The following is a 15,660-nucleotide window of genomic DNA, read 5'->3' as shown; positions in this document are numbered from 1 at the left end:
AATCTCCAGGAGGATAAGTACATGATTTTCTTCAGGTTCACCTTCTTATTTAGCTTCTCTAGGATCTCGAATAATAGGCTCAAAGACCTTTAATTATGGCTAGAATCCACTTATGAGTGAATACATACCATATTCCTCTTTTTGGGTCTGGCTTACCTCACTCAGTAAAGCGTTTTCTATGTCCATCCATTTGCATGCAAAATTCAAGATGTCATTGTTTTTTACCGCTGAGTAAAACTCTAGTGTATATATGTTCCACACCTTCTTTAACCATTCTTCTATTGAGGGGCACCTAGGTTGTTTCCAGATTCTGGCTATTACAAATAGTGCTGCTATGAACATAGTTGAACAAATGCTTTTGTAGTATGATAGGGTATCTCTTGAGTATATTCCCAAGAGTGGAATTGCTGGGTCCTGAGGGAGGTTGACTCCCAGTTTCCTGAGAAACCACCACACTGATTTCCACAGTGGCTGTACAAGTTTGCATTCTCACCAACAATGGATGAGAGTTCCCCTCTCTCCACATCCTCTCCAGCATAGGCTATCATTGGTGTTTTTGACTTTAGCTAATCTGACCGGTGTAAAATGGTATCTCATAGTTGTTTTGATTTGCATTTCCCTGATCACTAAGGATGTTGAACATGACCTTAAGTGTCTTTTGGCCATTCGGAGTTCTTCTGTTGAGAATTCTCTGTTCAGTTCAGAACCCCATTTTTTAATTGGGTTAATTAGAGTTTTATTGTCTAGTTTCTTGAGTTCTTTGTATATTTTGGAGATCAGGCCTTTATCTGATGAGGGGTTGGTGAAGATCTTCTCCCAGTCAGAAGGTAGCCTTTTTGTCTTACTGACGGTGTCCTTTGCTTTACAGAAGCTTCTCAGTTTCAGGAGGTCCCATTTATTCATTGATTCTCTTATTGTCTGTGCTACTGGGGTTCTACCTAGGAAGTGGTCTCCTGTGCCTATGTCTTGTAGACTACTTCCCACTTTCTCTTCTATCTGGTTCAAAGTGGTCAGATTAATGTTGAGGTCTTTAATCCATTTGGACTTGATTTTTGTGCATGGTGATAGATATGGATCTTCTTTCATTCTTCTACAGGTTGACATCCAGTTATGCCAGCACCATTTGTTAAAGATGCTTTCCTTCTTTCATTGCATACCTTTAGCCCCCTTGTCGAAAATCAATTGTTCATAGGTTTGTGGGTTAACATCTGGGTCTTCTATTCGATTCCATAGGTCGACTTCTCTGTTCTTATGCCAGTACCAAGCTGTTTTCAATACTGTAGCTGTGTAATAGAGTTTGAAGTCAGGGATGGTTATACCTCCAGACGTTCCATTATTATATAAGATTGGGGGGGGTGGGAGGGTTGTTGGAAGGGGAGAGGGTTAGAGAGAAGGGAGTAGGGGAGGAATGGGGAAAACTCAGGGGACTGAGATGGGGGGAGGGAGGAAGGATGGATATGGGATCAGGGAAGAATATATCTCAACTAAGGGAGTCAGTTTAGGGTTTACAAGAGACTTGATTATAAATGGGATCCCAGATCCAAGGAGAGATCCCCAGATTGTTCTCTAGACAGAGGAGAGGGTGCCTGAACCGGCCTTGGCCTATAACCATACTGATGAAGATTTTGCTTATCACCTTAGATCCTTCTTCTGACGATGGATGGCGATACAGACGGAGACCCACATTGGAGCACCGGACTGAGCCCCCCATGGTCCAAATGAGGGGCAGAAGGAGGAAGAACATGAAAACAAAACTCAGGACCGCGAGGGGTGAGATCACCCACTGATACAAGGGGACTGATCTAATGAGAGTTCACCAAGGCCAGTTGGACTGGGACTAAACAAGCATGTGATCCAACCAGATTTTCTGAATGTGGCCGGATTCTCTGAATGTGACTGGCCCGGAGCCTTTCTGAAAAGCAACTGACAATGACACTGGGACTTGTTTCCTCTGCATATACTGGATTTTTTGGGATTCAGTCTGTTTGGATACTCACCTTCCTGGACCTGGAGGGAGGGGGAGGAACTTGAACTTCCCACAGGGCTGGAAGCCCTGACTGCTCTTAGGGATGGAGAGGGAGGAGGAGGAGGAGGGGGGATTGGGAGGGTGTTGGGAGGAGGGGCGGAAATGGAAACTTTCATAATTTAATAAACTTTGAAAAAAAAAGAAGTAGTATATTTGACTAGAACACATTTAGATCTTTAGTTCATTATTGCCTTTAGCAAAATTTTCCTGTGTCATTCAGTGATTTTCCCTCCCACAAAGACTGAGTCCTTGCTGTCCTATCAACCAGCCCACATTTACATTGGCACATGACAATTTGGAAGATGAGTGTATTCTCAAAATCCTCTATCGGTGTTCCACTTGCTCCCCACATATAATCTGATATTTGTTCTCTTACAAATTTATGTTTAATTTCCATATTGTTTAATATTAGTGTAAGAGCTCCTCGGTGTACAAATAAGGTTTCCAGATATAGTCTGTGAAGATTCTATTATAAATTAAAAACCAATGTGTGATCACAACTTTGCAAGAAGAACTGTATTTTGGTTCACTTGTGATCCCTTACCCTGCTCTTTTGAGGACTTTCATGAGTTTAGGGCATCCACATTGGAAAGGCTTTTCTCACTGTGAGAGGTTAGTCCTAAGGCTTTGCTTGCTTGATTTGGATTGACAACTTGTCAGACACTGGCCCATTGACAAGGCAGTGATAAGATATAGAGCTAGAAGCACAGCCTGTTCTTCTGAGAGTCAGGTGGCCAAACCATCAGGAAAGAGAGCTAGCTAATGGACTGACCTACCCAAAGGCTTGTCCCAAGGTCACAGCTAAGAGATAAGCAGAGCAAACATGAAAGTTCCGTCTATGCTAGTGAGGATAGGGCTGTTGAGTCTCCTGGAAGGAGTGGGGGAACCAACAGGAATCCAGTCCCCACTCCCACTTGTCCCAGCTGCTTGCGATCTTGTGGGAGCCACAGTGTGTGTGTGATATGCAAGGTTTCCTGGGAGTTGGGACTACCAAGAGGTAGTAACTGCCTGGATTTTTCAGTGATGGTGCGCTTTTGAGTCCCTATTGTCAGTGAGTAACAACAATATACTCACTTCATCAGTCTGGACTTGGATAGCATCTGACTTTAGTGTGCCACTGCTGTCTCTATTCAGGGTGAGAAGACAGTTCTCTATCCACCCAGGACGTGTCACAGAAGCGATAGCAGCAGAGTGCTGCAGCGTCTGTTGATTTAAGCATGTAAAACAGGCACACTCGTGAAAATTTTTTAAAGATACACCCTTAGAAACATGTCTTCTAGGCATCAGAGGTTTCAGAAGGTTACACAGGATAATAGTATCTTTCCAGGAGTGGATAAGAAACACAGGCTGAGCATAGAGAAAAGTAAAGAGTTTCTTTTCTCTGCAGAGTTGTCCTCTCTCCCTACATTCAGATCACCTCTGTCTGTGAACTCCTTCCTTCTTGTGTAATAGACCAAGGCCAACAAATGGTGAGACAAGTTCCCATCTGGGCAATGATGTGGTAATTACAGTTGGTGTGGATAGGGCCTGCACACCTTGCCAAGGAAAACCTAGAGGCACACCCTTGTCAGGTTTGTATTAACAGGCTTATTTATTTGGGTAGTAAAAGCAAAAATAATTAGGAGTAGTCAGACTTGTCCTGCAACAAGTTATTGGCGATTATGACTGATTTTCCTATTGTCCTGGGACAATATTTAAAGGTTTAAATTTTGGCATATGTTGAAAACAACTAATCAAACAAATCAACTATCTATAAATTATTTTGAATATCATGGTACAATTAATTTGTGAAGCTAAAGGAACTTAAACAAACATTTGTCTTAGTTAAGGTTTCTGTTGCTGTGAACAGACACTGTGACCACAACAACTTTTATAAAAGGAAACACTTAATTGGGTGGCTTACCGTTTCAGAGGTTTAGTCCATTATCATCATGGTGTGACATGACTGCATACAGAGAGAATGGTCCCAGAAAACAAGCTAAACATCTCGATTTGCTGGCGACGGGAAGTGAACTGAAACACTGGTCCTGGGTCGAGCATAGAAAACCTCAATGCCCAACCCACAGTGACACTTTCTCCAAGAAAGCCACACCTCCTAATAGTGTCAGTCCCTGTGATCTTATGAGGGATAATTACATTCAAACTCCCACAAGGTGCGTATATCTTTATTCCATAATTCCAAGAAAAGAAATAAGGAATCAAGGAAAATTGGTATCATTGTCTTCTTTAATCCCCATTGTATGCTTGATTTTTTAACTTCCCATAAAAAAGGACATGGTATTCCTGAACCAACAGCCATTCTGGAAAAAAAAAGAAAAGAAAACAGGACAAATTGCAACATTTATAGAGTGGTTTAAATGGCATTAGAGATGTATCTAGGCAGACTGTTTACAAGATGCTCTTGAATGGAGCCCTAAAGTGTTTGCCACTTCATCTGTTTCCAAAAGAAAACCTAAGGAGGTGCAAACAGCTTCCAGAAAGATGTGCAGGGCAGGCAAAATAAACACTGGGGCTCTTCCAAGGAGGAAAGTCCCCGGACAGCACACTGGACTTTCAGTCATGGCAGGACAGGATGATATGTAACTCTGGTCTTCAGCATGGTGGTCCCTCAGACTGCCGGCTTCCACTCGCAGCAGTGGTGAGGGTTTTCTACATGTTAGGCAGCTCCCCACATGGAACTCTCATTACTCATCCTAACTTTCACCCTGCTTGCACATAACTGCCCTGTGGGGCAACACTCATGGCTCTATTAACCCTTCTCAGTGCTTAGGGGACGCTGCAGCCAGAAGGTAAGTGCTTACGTCTTCTTCCCCTTGCATGAGTTTCAGGAAGAGTTTGTGTGCCTCTCTGGTGGCTCGAGGCCCCTTTCCTCTCACACAGCAGCACACTGTGTAACGAAAGCGGATGTTGTCTTTACCCACTTCCTGCTCTTAATCTTATGGCTGCCCTCTTGTCTCTTGCTGCTTAAGATAACATTCCAGATATCTATTGGCATCCACGCTGTTCCTGTGCCTGTCTTTCTTTAACTGAAGTGAACATAGAAAGCAGTTTCTTGGGATGAAATCCTAGGAGTAAATTATTTCATGCTAAGGAAACCATGAGACAGCTGCCCACCCACAGGCAGAAGATTGACGTTTGCCACCTCGCAACCATCACATTAGAAATGGATCAGAGATGTAAATACTCTCCCCTCCAGCTCGGAAACAACTAGAAGACTTAAGAGAAACAGTTTGTAGGTTCAAGGAGTGACTCCGTAGTTAGAGTTACACGAAAAGACAGAGAACAAGTCCAAAGCTGTAGCTACCAAATTTCTTCCCTTCTCTCCTGGCGATTCGCAGGGCCGTGTGACCTCCGGCTTCCTGGAGTCTCTACACCAGCTCTGGCTTGAGGGGATAACTTAGCAAGAACCTGGTTCTCTTTGTTATGGTGATTCCACCTGTATTCAAGGTCTTAGCAGTGGGCCTTAGCCTGCCTCCCCTGGCTGACCCTGCCCGAGGGGCCGGGAAGCTTTAATCTTCTCCTCCTGCTTCTGGTTGGGAGGAGGCCTTGCCTTTTTGATCCTGGTTGCCCACTGGTATAAATATCTGACTTGAGTTTAATAAAGTTGCCATTTACTCTTGTAGATGAGCCAGGTCTCTTTGTGTGTGTGTCTTCTTTTTCAACCCTCAGGAAATTGTCCCTTCTTGTGGGCCCGAGTTCAGGAAGCGCACAGCCTGGGTCGGGCGTGGGTATCCATTGAGAAACGCAGACTCCCACACAAAGCCACCAACAGGATCACACCAAATGAAGAAGTTACTGCACAACAAACAAAAATTAGCATGAACAGATCCTATGAAGACTCAGAAAATATCCCACCCCAGCTACTCCTATGGCACGGGACTAATATTAAGAATAGATAAAAAATGTTAAAAAAAAAAAGTACCATAAAATGGTACCATTTTTAAAAAAATGGACAAAGAATCTAAAACGACACTTTTTAGAAGAAATGCAAACTCGAATAATGAATAAACAGTCAAGACGTTCAAGGTCTCTAAGCATCAGGGAACATTAAGTCAGAAGAATAGTGAGAGGCCACCCCGTCCTGTTTAGAGTGATTACTCTATAATACTAGCAAACTGTGGTAGTGGCTGACGCTGTGGGAAAAGTCCTTTCTGTGTGGAGCTAAGCTAGTGCAGTCTTTATTAAGAAAAGCAACGGAGGCCAGGGAGGTGGCTCAGCAGTTAAGGACACTTGTTGCTCTTCCACAGAGCCTGAGTTTGGTCCCTATCACCAATACTGGTGGCCTTTTCATCTCAATTTACAGGAGACCCACAGCTGTCTTCTGACCTCTATTGACACACACACACCCATAAGTCTCAAAAATTAAAATAAGAACAATAATGAAGGACCCTCCAATCACTTAAAGTAGAGCTGCTGTCTGATTGGCCTGCATCACTCATGGGTATGTGTCTAAAGGAAGTTGAAATGACTGACCCAAAATGAAATGCCTTATTTTCATGACGCATGATATTGGGGTTCAAACTGAAGACCAGAAAAGCAAAGCAGCCAGCCACTGGCTCTTACCTCAACCTCAGTCCAAAAATGATGATCCTGCCTCCAGGAAACCTCAGACTGAGACTGAGACTAGGAGCTGTCCCCTCATGTTTTATAACCCTCCCTAGTTCTGGGCTTAAGGGCGAGTACCACTACTGCCTGGTTTCTATGGCCAGCTAACGTGGCTATTAGTGTGGCTACTGGAATTAAAGGTGTGTGTCACTGGTGCCTGGTCTCTAAGACTGGCCAGTGCGGCTGGTTGACTTTTCTGAAACTTAGGTAAGCTTTATTTATTAAAATACAGATGAAATGCCACCACACATTCAGGCCTTTGCCAAGCTTGCCTGATCAGCACTCCAACCTTTCTTTTCCTTGCTTCCTTAACCTGTTCTCTCTTTAATCTGCCCCTTTCCCTCAGCTCCAACTCGCTCTGATTGTGACTTCTCTCCTGATGACCAGTGGAATCCCTGCTGTGCTTGGCCTGCAGCCTCCTCCACATCCTTCTCCATTCTACATCGCCCCTGGCACATGATGCAAAACTTCCCCTGCCTGGACTTGTTCTGGATGCCCATCCAAGTGACCTATTATCCCAACCCAGTACTCTTCAAGAGTAGGACATTGTCATGTGTCTGATGTTTCTAAAACTGAAACTGTATCAAGATTGCTCTCCACCCACCACTCAGATTTCACGGGCATTGGCCCCACTGTGTCACCAGGGATACCGGTGTCCCTAGTGCAGACCTCCAGTGATTAACAAATTCCTTGAGTGAACCTTTCAAAGAGTATTACAGACTGTAAGATGAAGAAGTAATTTTGAAATGCACCAATAATTATCAAATCCAGAAGGTCACTTAAGGTTCCAATAAAAAAAAAAACAAACAACAACAACAAAAAAACCCTGTTCTTTTCCTAACCCTCCTCTGAGACTTCAAAAGTCTACCAACCTTGACTGCAACTCTTCTGGGGGTAAGTCCACCCTGGTGGTGCCCTCAATCTGCCAGTCCACTCCAGCCATTAGATGCGAATTGTGGAGATGAGAATGATGTGGTCAGACCCCCTCAAAATGAAGTTTTAGAACCTAGTTGTTAAATTGACAACTGAGATGTGCAGGAACAAAAATAAAAGGACCAAGAAGGCTCATAACAACAACAACAATAGTAATAATAATAATAACAATAACAACAATAATAGTTAGTAACGATGATGATGACGAGATGACCTCACCAACTCACGTTTCTGCCATGACTGGAACACTCCAGGGGTGAAATCACCATGAATGACAAGAGTTACCTTTTCGCTCAATTTGGAATGTCTCTCCATTCCTGTTTTCGGTGTGGTCAGCCCAGTTATTGCAGCTAAAGTTGCTCAATCAGAGGTCTCCTCATGCCATGCCCTGTCTATAAATGTGTCATTGGAGAGTAGCTACCCTCTCTAAAAAGAGGAAGCCTGACCTGAAAGAACAAGGGCATTTCTCTTCCCCAGGGGTGGACCGACTGAGTCTCCTGCATGAGATTTACTGGAACACCCAAGGACTGGGGCGTGCCCCATCTCATTCCACCGAACTGGCTGAATCCATGGGATTCTCTCTGTGGCTGGCAAAATTCTAATTCCAATGTAGATTCTGTTCCTAGTTCACTATAGCTCAGAGGAAACACCTTTATGCCCCTCAATACTCTTCTCTCCCCAAAGCCAAGAAGGAACAACAAAGATTTCCTGACGGCTATATTTTAGCATCAGACCCTTGTTATTGATGAATTGTAAAACCCCACTTTGAAGGCACAGGGCAATGCGTGAGCTCTTGGTCGGTTCTCCCCTTCTCTTACTGCTTTATCTCTTACTGCTTTTCAAATCACTCAGAAGGCTTAACTGTTTCCAGGACAAAGGAGAATTTTCTGTTGTAGACAACTTAAAAGGAAGAGGATAATGGGATTTTTTTTTGAAACACAAGGCCTAGATCTAAGAATAGGAGCTTCCCTTTCCCAACAACTCGATGATACCACCAAAGGCTACCCCTTGTCTCCGGGCACAAGTGGCCACTGCCATGCTCACTCAGGAGTTCAAAATCCATCAAAGGAGGTGAAAACACTCTGAGCAAAAGCGCTGCAATGCTACAATCGTGCAGTGGCTTCTCAAAGAGAACTAAAATGCTTGACTCAGCTGGGGAGGGATCCTTAAAAGATGAAGGCCACAACTGTCTGAGTCTGACGCCCAGATGCGCTTACATATGCACAATAGATTCGTTCATTCCCTCAGTTCCTTGGCACATTGAAATTTAATTCAAATTGTTTCTATGTTTACACAGTAATTCCAATAGATTTTTTTGTAGTTATATATGGATTTTACAAATAAATGACCTACCAATACATTTATTCCTTAGGCTTTTATTTTTCTTTCCAGAATACAATAACCCCAGTAAAATGTCAACTGTATATGGTGAAATATTCCTATATGCCCATATATCTTTACTACATTTTCTTAGGTTTGGAAAACGTGGAACCTCTGTTTCAGAAGTTTTCCAAGATAAGTAAAAGAGATCAAAGATTTTTTTTTTTTATCTTGAAAAAACAAATACAAAGTCATCGCCTGCCAGACGGAAAACACCCAGGTGTCCATACTGAACGTGGGTTGGCATGTAGACACACATGCCAGTTGATGAGTCTGGGGACTGTGAAGGACATGCAGTAAGATCAGGGTGTGGATTTTGGTCATTTATGTTTGCACAGAAACAAGGTGTGACAGAACCATTTGGCTGCATTGTTATCCATGACTGACTTAAATGATAAAAACACAAATAGGTGAAAATATGTTTCCAATGTAACTTCAAGGCTTCTTCTTAGCCCATTAAAATTTAATTAGGACATTAGTAATATAACAAGGAAACTGATTTTTTTCTCCCCTATTCTATTCCCCTTTAAACCCCATTGAGAGATGAAGATGTGCTTCTGATGATTGAAACAGACATTGCTTCAGTGTCCAAACATGATAAATGGAACTCAGTATGAGATTGGAAAGTAAGAAATAAACTAGACAGAACTATAAATAAAAGTAATAACTGAGTAAAGTGGTCAGTGCCATATAACCTACTTAGTTTCTGAAATAGTATTTTTATTATTTTTACATATATGGGTGCTTTGCCTACATGTATGTCTGTATAGTGTATGTATGTCTGGTGCTCACCGAGGCAAAAGGAGGGCATAGGATTCGCTGCTACTGGAGTTATAGGTGGTTATGAGCCACCATGTGGGTGCTAGGAATTGAATCAATGTCCTCCAGAAGAGCACACAATTATCTTTAAACTGCTAAGGCATCTCTCTGCCCCATGGGACAAAACTCTTTGTGATGCCTGTCCACACAAATTGAGTTGGATTTTGAAGGCTGAATGACAGCTGGCCAGACATCTGAGTTCCAAACAAATCCAAGAGCAAATTGGACCAACATTCAGTCCAATTTCAGTGATTCCAAATCTACTATTGTTTCTTATTTACAACTTTCTTTGGATCATATTTCCCATAGAATCTAAGTGGCAGCTGCCCCTTAGTGTTCATGGCATGAGCAGGGATCCCCACTCGCAATGCTGCTTTGTGTGTGTAGTACTGGTTAGAACAGTGACAAGGGACAGAGAGAGAAGTCATACGCGGAAGCACTCTTTATTAGAAAACTCATTTTTATTGGAACATTTACGTGGTAAATTTGGGGAAAATGGAATCACCATGTTTTCAAACTAAGTTTTATTCTAACATATTGTGCTTTGCAGTGCTGTAGATCAAACCCAGGCCTTTGTATGTGCTGGGCAAATCCATATCACTGAACTATAAATTGCTCTCCAATATCTGATTCATTTGTTATTTCCCATTACTTCTTTGCCTTTTTGTAACATAGCCTCATTTTCCCTCACATTATTGCTACAGAGATAGACTCAGAGCACAGAAACCTAAAAGTGGTGATGGCAAACTACTGTTCCAAAATAAATGGCGCTGCCGTGGTGCCAAGTTCCATTTCAAGACGTCTTTGTGCATCAGAATTCTGGGGCTCTTTTGTGTTCTATATTCGTCATTGTTTTTGTTTCGTTTGTTTTGTTTTGTTTTGTTTTGCTTTGTTTTGTTTCTGAGAAGAGGTCCACAAAGCTAACCTGGAACTCAAGCCTTCCTGTCTCAGCCTGCTCCTCTTGGGATTACAGGTGTGTGGCACCTTCTCTGCCTTTATACTGATCCCCAATAGTTGATGAGTTTGCTCTATTGTTTTTCAGCTGTAAGCCCGGGAAGAAACCTGCTCATGACAGGCATGTGATAGAGGTGTCCCTAACTAGAAGCCTAATAGGTTGTTGCTTGAAACTGTGAAGTTGAAGCCTGGATTGCCTTGGAGAACCCAAGATGCTAGAGATGCCAGAGTCATGGAATACCTGCCCAGGAAAGCTGCTAAGAGTAAGGGGAACCAGCCTAAAGGAAAGAAGTGTGTTGCAGTCAACAAGCCTGTAGACGGAGACTGCTTGTTCATTTTCTGACAGCTCAGACCCGAAATAACACACAGAAACTACTAATTTCATCACTGTTTGTCCTATTAGCTCAGGCTTCTTACTAACTAACTCTTACATCTTAAATTGGCCCATTTCTATTATTCTGTGTATGGCCACAAAACTGTGACTTACCGGGTAAAGTTCCCAGCATCTGTCTCCTTTGACAGCTACATGGCATCTCCCTGGCTTTGCTTACTTTCTCCCTATATCTCTGTTCAGATTTCCCACCTGCCTTAACTCACCATTGGCCAAAACAGCTTCTTTAATAACCAATGGTAATAAAACAATTCATAGCATACAGAGGGAAATCCCACATCACAAGCCTGAATGGAATTGGAGATGAGACATGGAGATGCAAAGATTGGAGTGTGCCCTGCTGGGTTTTGGTCTTGCTTTGGTACAGTGTTTTCTCACTGTGCTCCCTTCCCTTTGTATTGGAATGATAATGTATATCCTGTGCCATTGTATGTTGAAAGTGATCTTTTTTATATATTTTGACTTTATAATGGATTACAGTTGAGAGACTATATGAATTTCAGAAGACACTTTGAACTTTGAACTTTAAGACACTGTTATAAGACTGTGATAAACTGTGGGGACATTTTAAGTTGAACTAAAGGAATTTTGCATTATGATATTGTTATGACTCCAAGCTTATGGGAGTCATGGAGTGGGATGTGGTATTTTAAATGTAATTGGCCCCATAATGTCAGAAAGATTGGTGCTATTAGAAGCTGTAGCTTTGTTGGAGTAGGTACGGCCATGTTAGAGGAAGTGTGTCACTGTGGGGACAGGCTTTGAGCATCCGTATGCTCAGGATACCATCCAGTGTCTCAGTTGACTTCCTTTGCCTATAAGATATAGGACTCTCAGCTCAAGCACCACCTCCGCCTGCCCGCTGCCATGCTCCCCATCCTGATGATAATAGACTGAACCTTTGAAATTATAAGGGAGCTACACCTCTTAACAGTTTTCTTTATTAGACTCCCCGTGGCCACAGTGTCTCTTCCCAATAATCAATACCTTAACTAAAACTAATATTACTGTGTGTCGGGCTCTATTAAAAGGTTCCTCTCAATACATAAATAAAACTTGGCAATTAGTATTGTCACCCCTTACAGTTTACAGATAAGGGGATGGATGCAATAGAGGGGAGCCCTCAACTGGAAACCTGCACCCAGGCCCCATGTACAGCATCTCTGCTCTGGACTCGTATCTTCATTGCCTCCATTATTGTTAGAGACATTTTTATTTAAATATAAAGCTCTTGAACGCCTTACTATTAAAATAACCATCTAAATCAACATGATAGGAGTTTTATGTTTACTAAACATAATTGCTGTTCTATTTGCCTTTGATACTGAAGAAATATAAAATAATAAATAAGGTACTTTAGAATTTGAAGGGAAATAATACTTGTATCTATAAGGCTTGCATAAATTGAAAGCTTTTTAAATTTTAATTAAAATATAAGTGTATTACTTACTCCTTTCCTTTTCTTGTTCCGACTCTTTCCACACCCCCTACTCCCTCTCAAGTTAATGACCTTTTTATTTATTATTGTTAGAGATACACACATATATATGCATGTATAAATATGTAAACAATGTGTATATACATATATTGTATGTATGTATGTATGTATGTAAGCATATAATCATGTAAGTATAACATGCTGGGCCCATTTTCGTTATTTGTGTGTATATCATATCAGGATGATCACTTTATATTGCATACCCAACTGGGGTGCTCATTCTTAGAAGAAACTGATTCTCCCTTTAGCACTTGTGAGTTGCCTGTTTCTCTTTGTCTAAGGGTGATGTGGTAGTTTGATTGTAATTGGTCCCTCATAATCTCATATTGAGTGGCACTATTAAGAGGTGTAGCCATGTCAGAGTGGGTATGGCCTTGCTTGAGGAAGTGTGCCATTGTGGAAATGTGCTTTGAGGTTTCATGTGCTCAAGATGCTGCTCAGTGTCTCAGTCAACTTCCTGTTGCCTGTAAGATGTACCACTCTCACTACCTCTGCAGCACCATGTCTGCCTGAATGTCACCATACTCTCCACCATGATGATAATGGACTGAACCTCTTAAACTGGAAATGACCTACTCAAATAAATGTTTTCATTTATAAGAGTTCCAATGGTCATGGTGTCTCTTCACACCAATTAAACACTGACTAAGACAGGTGTGGGAACCTGTGCTATTTCCCTCCTGCACAAGAGCATGTGTATTGTTATTATCACTATTCAGGTCTTTCTCAGGCAGCCATATTACTGAGGAATAGTGAGTGAGACTTTCAGGTCATCTCGAAGAGGCAAAGTTCCACAGTAGGTCCTGGTCCTCTGACTTTTACAGCCTTTCTGTCCCCTCTTCTTTGATGTTCCCTGAGGCTTTGACTCAGCTGTCTAATAGATTTAAGACATATTCAACAGGAAGAAAGTCATTCCCTGTAGACAAAAAAAACCTAGCCAGTTCCCTGGGCTTGGTGAGCCCACAGATCTGATAGAAGAACCTGAGACTGCCACTATAGTTTGCTTTTCTTGTTGGACTGTCTGTGGATTTCCAGTCCCCAAAAATTGACACAGAGAGTTATTATTAATTATGAAAATGTGACCATTAAACTTGGGCATCTTTCCAAATAGCTTTTATAACTCAAATTAACCGCCTTCTACTAATCTGCATTCTGCTACATGGCTTTTTTCTTTCCTCAGTACGGCATGTCCAACCTGCTCCATTTCTGCTGGCAAATTCCCTGAGCGTAGATTCCTCATTCTCTTCCTCACGCCCTGGAAATCTTGCCTACTCTCTTCTGCCTAGCTATTGGCCATTCAGATCTTTCTTAAACCACTCAGAAGGCACCTTGTCAAAGACACATCTTCACAGTCTACACAAATATTCTGCCACATGTGATTTTCCTTGACCAGCATAATTCCTAACTGCATTCCAAATACTTACCCTCACAGTTGTGGGTAAGGGCAGCTCTCACCCCTCATCAAAAAGGTTTCTCTTTGCAGCAAACAAAGACCATTACAGAAAACCATAGTTGGCCATGGTGTACAGGTCATCTGACTATGGAGATCCCAGGCCCAATAGTTATGTCTACAACATGATCCTTTCATTTTATTCTTTGAAATATATACAATTTTTACAATAACCCATAACTACCCTTTCTCCAGCACTATCAGCACCTTCTTCCACCATGTTTCGCACTCAACTTCATGTTCCCCATCTTAAATTATTTGTTTGCTTGTTTTTCATACACTGAGTTCAATTAGTAACGCCCATATGCACCTGAGTGTGGAGTCATGCCCCGGGACATGGGGGACTTACCAGTGTCTACACCCCCAAAGAAAAGTGACTTTCCATCTCCTAACAGCTAGGATACCATTAGCTCCTCAATTGGGGGATGGGGCTTGGGATTCTCACTCATCTTAATGCTGGAATTTAGCTGACTTGATCTGTGCAGGTAGCCATGGCTGCTGTGAGTTCCTTTGTACAATAGCCATGTCCTACCTGGAGGACACATTTCACGACTCTTTTCCCCATTCTCCTGATTCTGCCTTCTTCCTAGTCCTTCTTCCAAGATGTTCCTTGATGTTCCATGATGAGTCTGCTCCCTCCAGCTGAACACTCACAGTTGCTTGTCCTCTGGACAGTGGCCATTTATGAGTCTGTTTTAACTTTTACTTCAACATCTCTGACAAAGACTGGGAACTGCATACACCTATGGGCATAAACACAATATTTATAAGGCATTCTGGCTGCATTGCCATTTAAGAGAAAAATCATCAGTGGGTTCTCCTCTAGGGCCTCCATCTTTCCTAGTGTGCAATCCATTCTGAGATATTCAAAGAAATGGAAGATTATAAAATTATATGGCTTATCACTAATTTGTTCTTATTTTGTCCAAAGTGTGTTTCTGTTAATCATCTCTTTATAGGGAATAATCCCAACTGGAGAGCGTGCAGCATGCAGCTCCCAGTAATACAGTAAGTAAATTATTTAACCACATTATATTCAAAACTCACGAAGTGTGTTTACAGATCAACTTTTTCCTTCCTAAACTTGCTTTTCTCCAGCTTCTACAAGCTGTCTCGGTCATTGGAAACGTATCTGTGAATATCGCACAATGAACCAAAAGTAACTTTGCAGATGTTCAGTGGATTTGTGAGTTCCTTCAAACACCCACAAATTTACCCCAGAGTCTCAGCTAATTTTCACTTTGTAGATCTGCGAAATGTTTTAAAATAAGGAATCACATCATGAAATCTCTGCTTGACTGTTCCTTTCCGCCTTGGATGCTAGCATTTTATCTCTTATCCTGATTTGACATCATTCCTTGCAATGAATATGCATGAGTTCAACCAGTACATTGCATATTTCTACCACAAAATAAGGGGGGGGGGAATTGAGAGTTGCGAGCCTGCCATGCACCATCTATGCTCTGGCTTCAGTATTTTAGTGAAAATTGTTTCATTGCATCTCATTTCAACTTTCCGTTCACAGGTTAGTCTTATTTTCTGTGCTGGTCAATGCAAATTCCAAACACCTATCTTGGTCCTATATACTTCTGCATGGGCACCAT

The sequence above is a fragment of the Myodes glareolus genome, chromosome 20, assembly GCF_982192425.1.
Source record: "Myodes glareolus chromosome 20, mMyoGla1.1, whole genome shotgun sequence".
Taxonomy (NCBI): Eukaryota; Metazoa; Chordata; class Mammalia; order Rodentia; family Cricetidae; genus Myodes; species Myodes glareolus.
The sequence above is the reverse complement of the archived record's forward strand: the minus strand, read 5'-3'. Positions refer to the sequence as shown.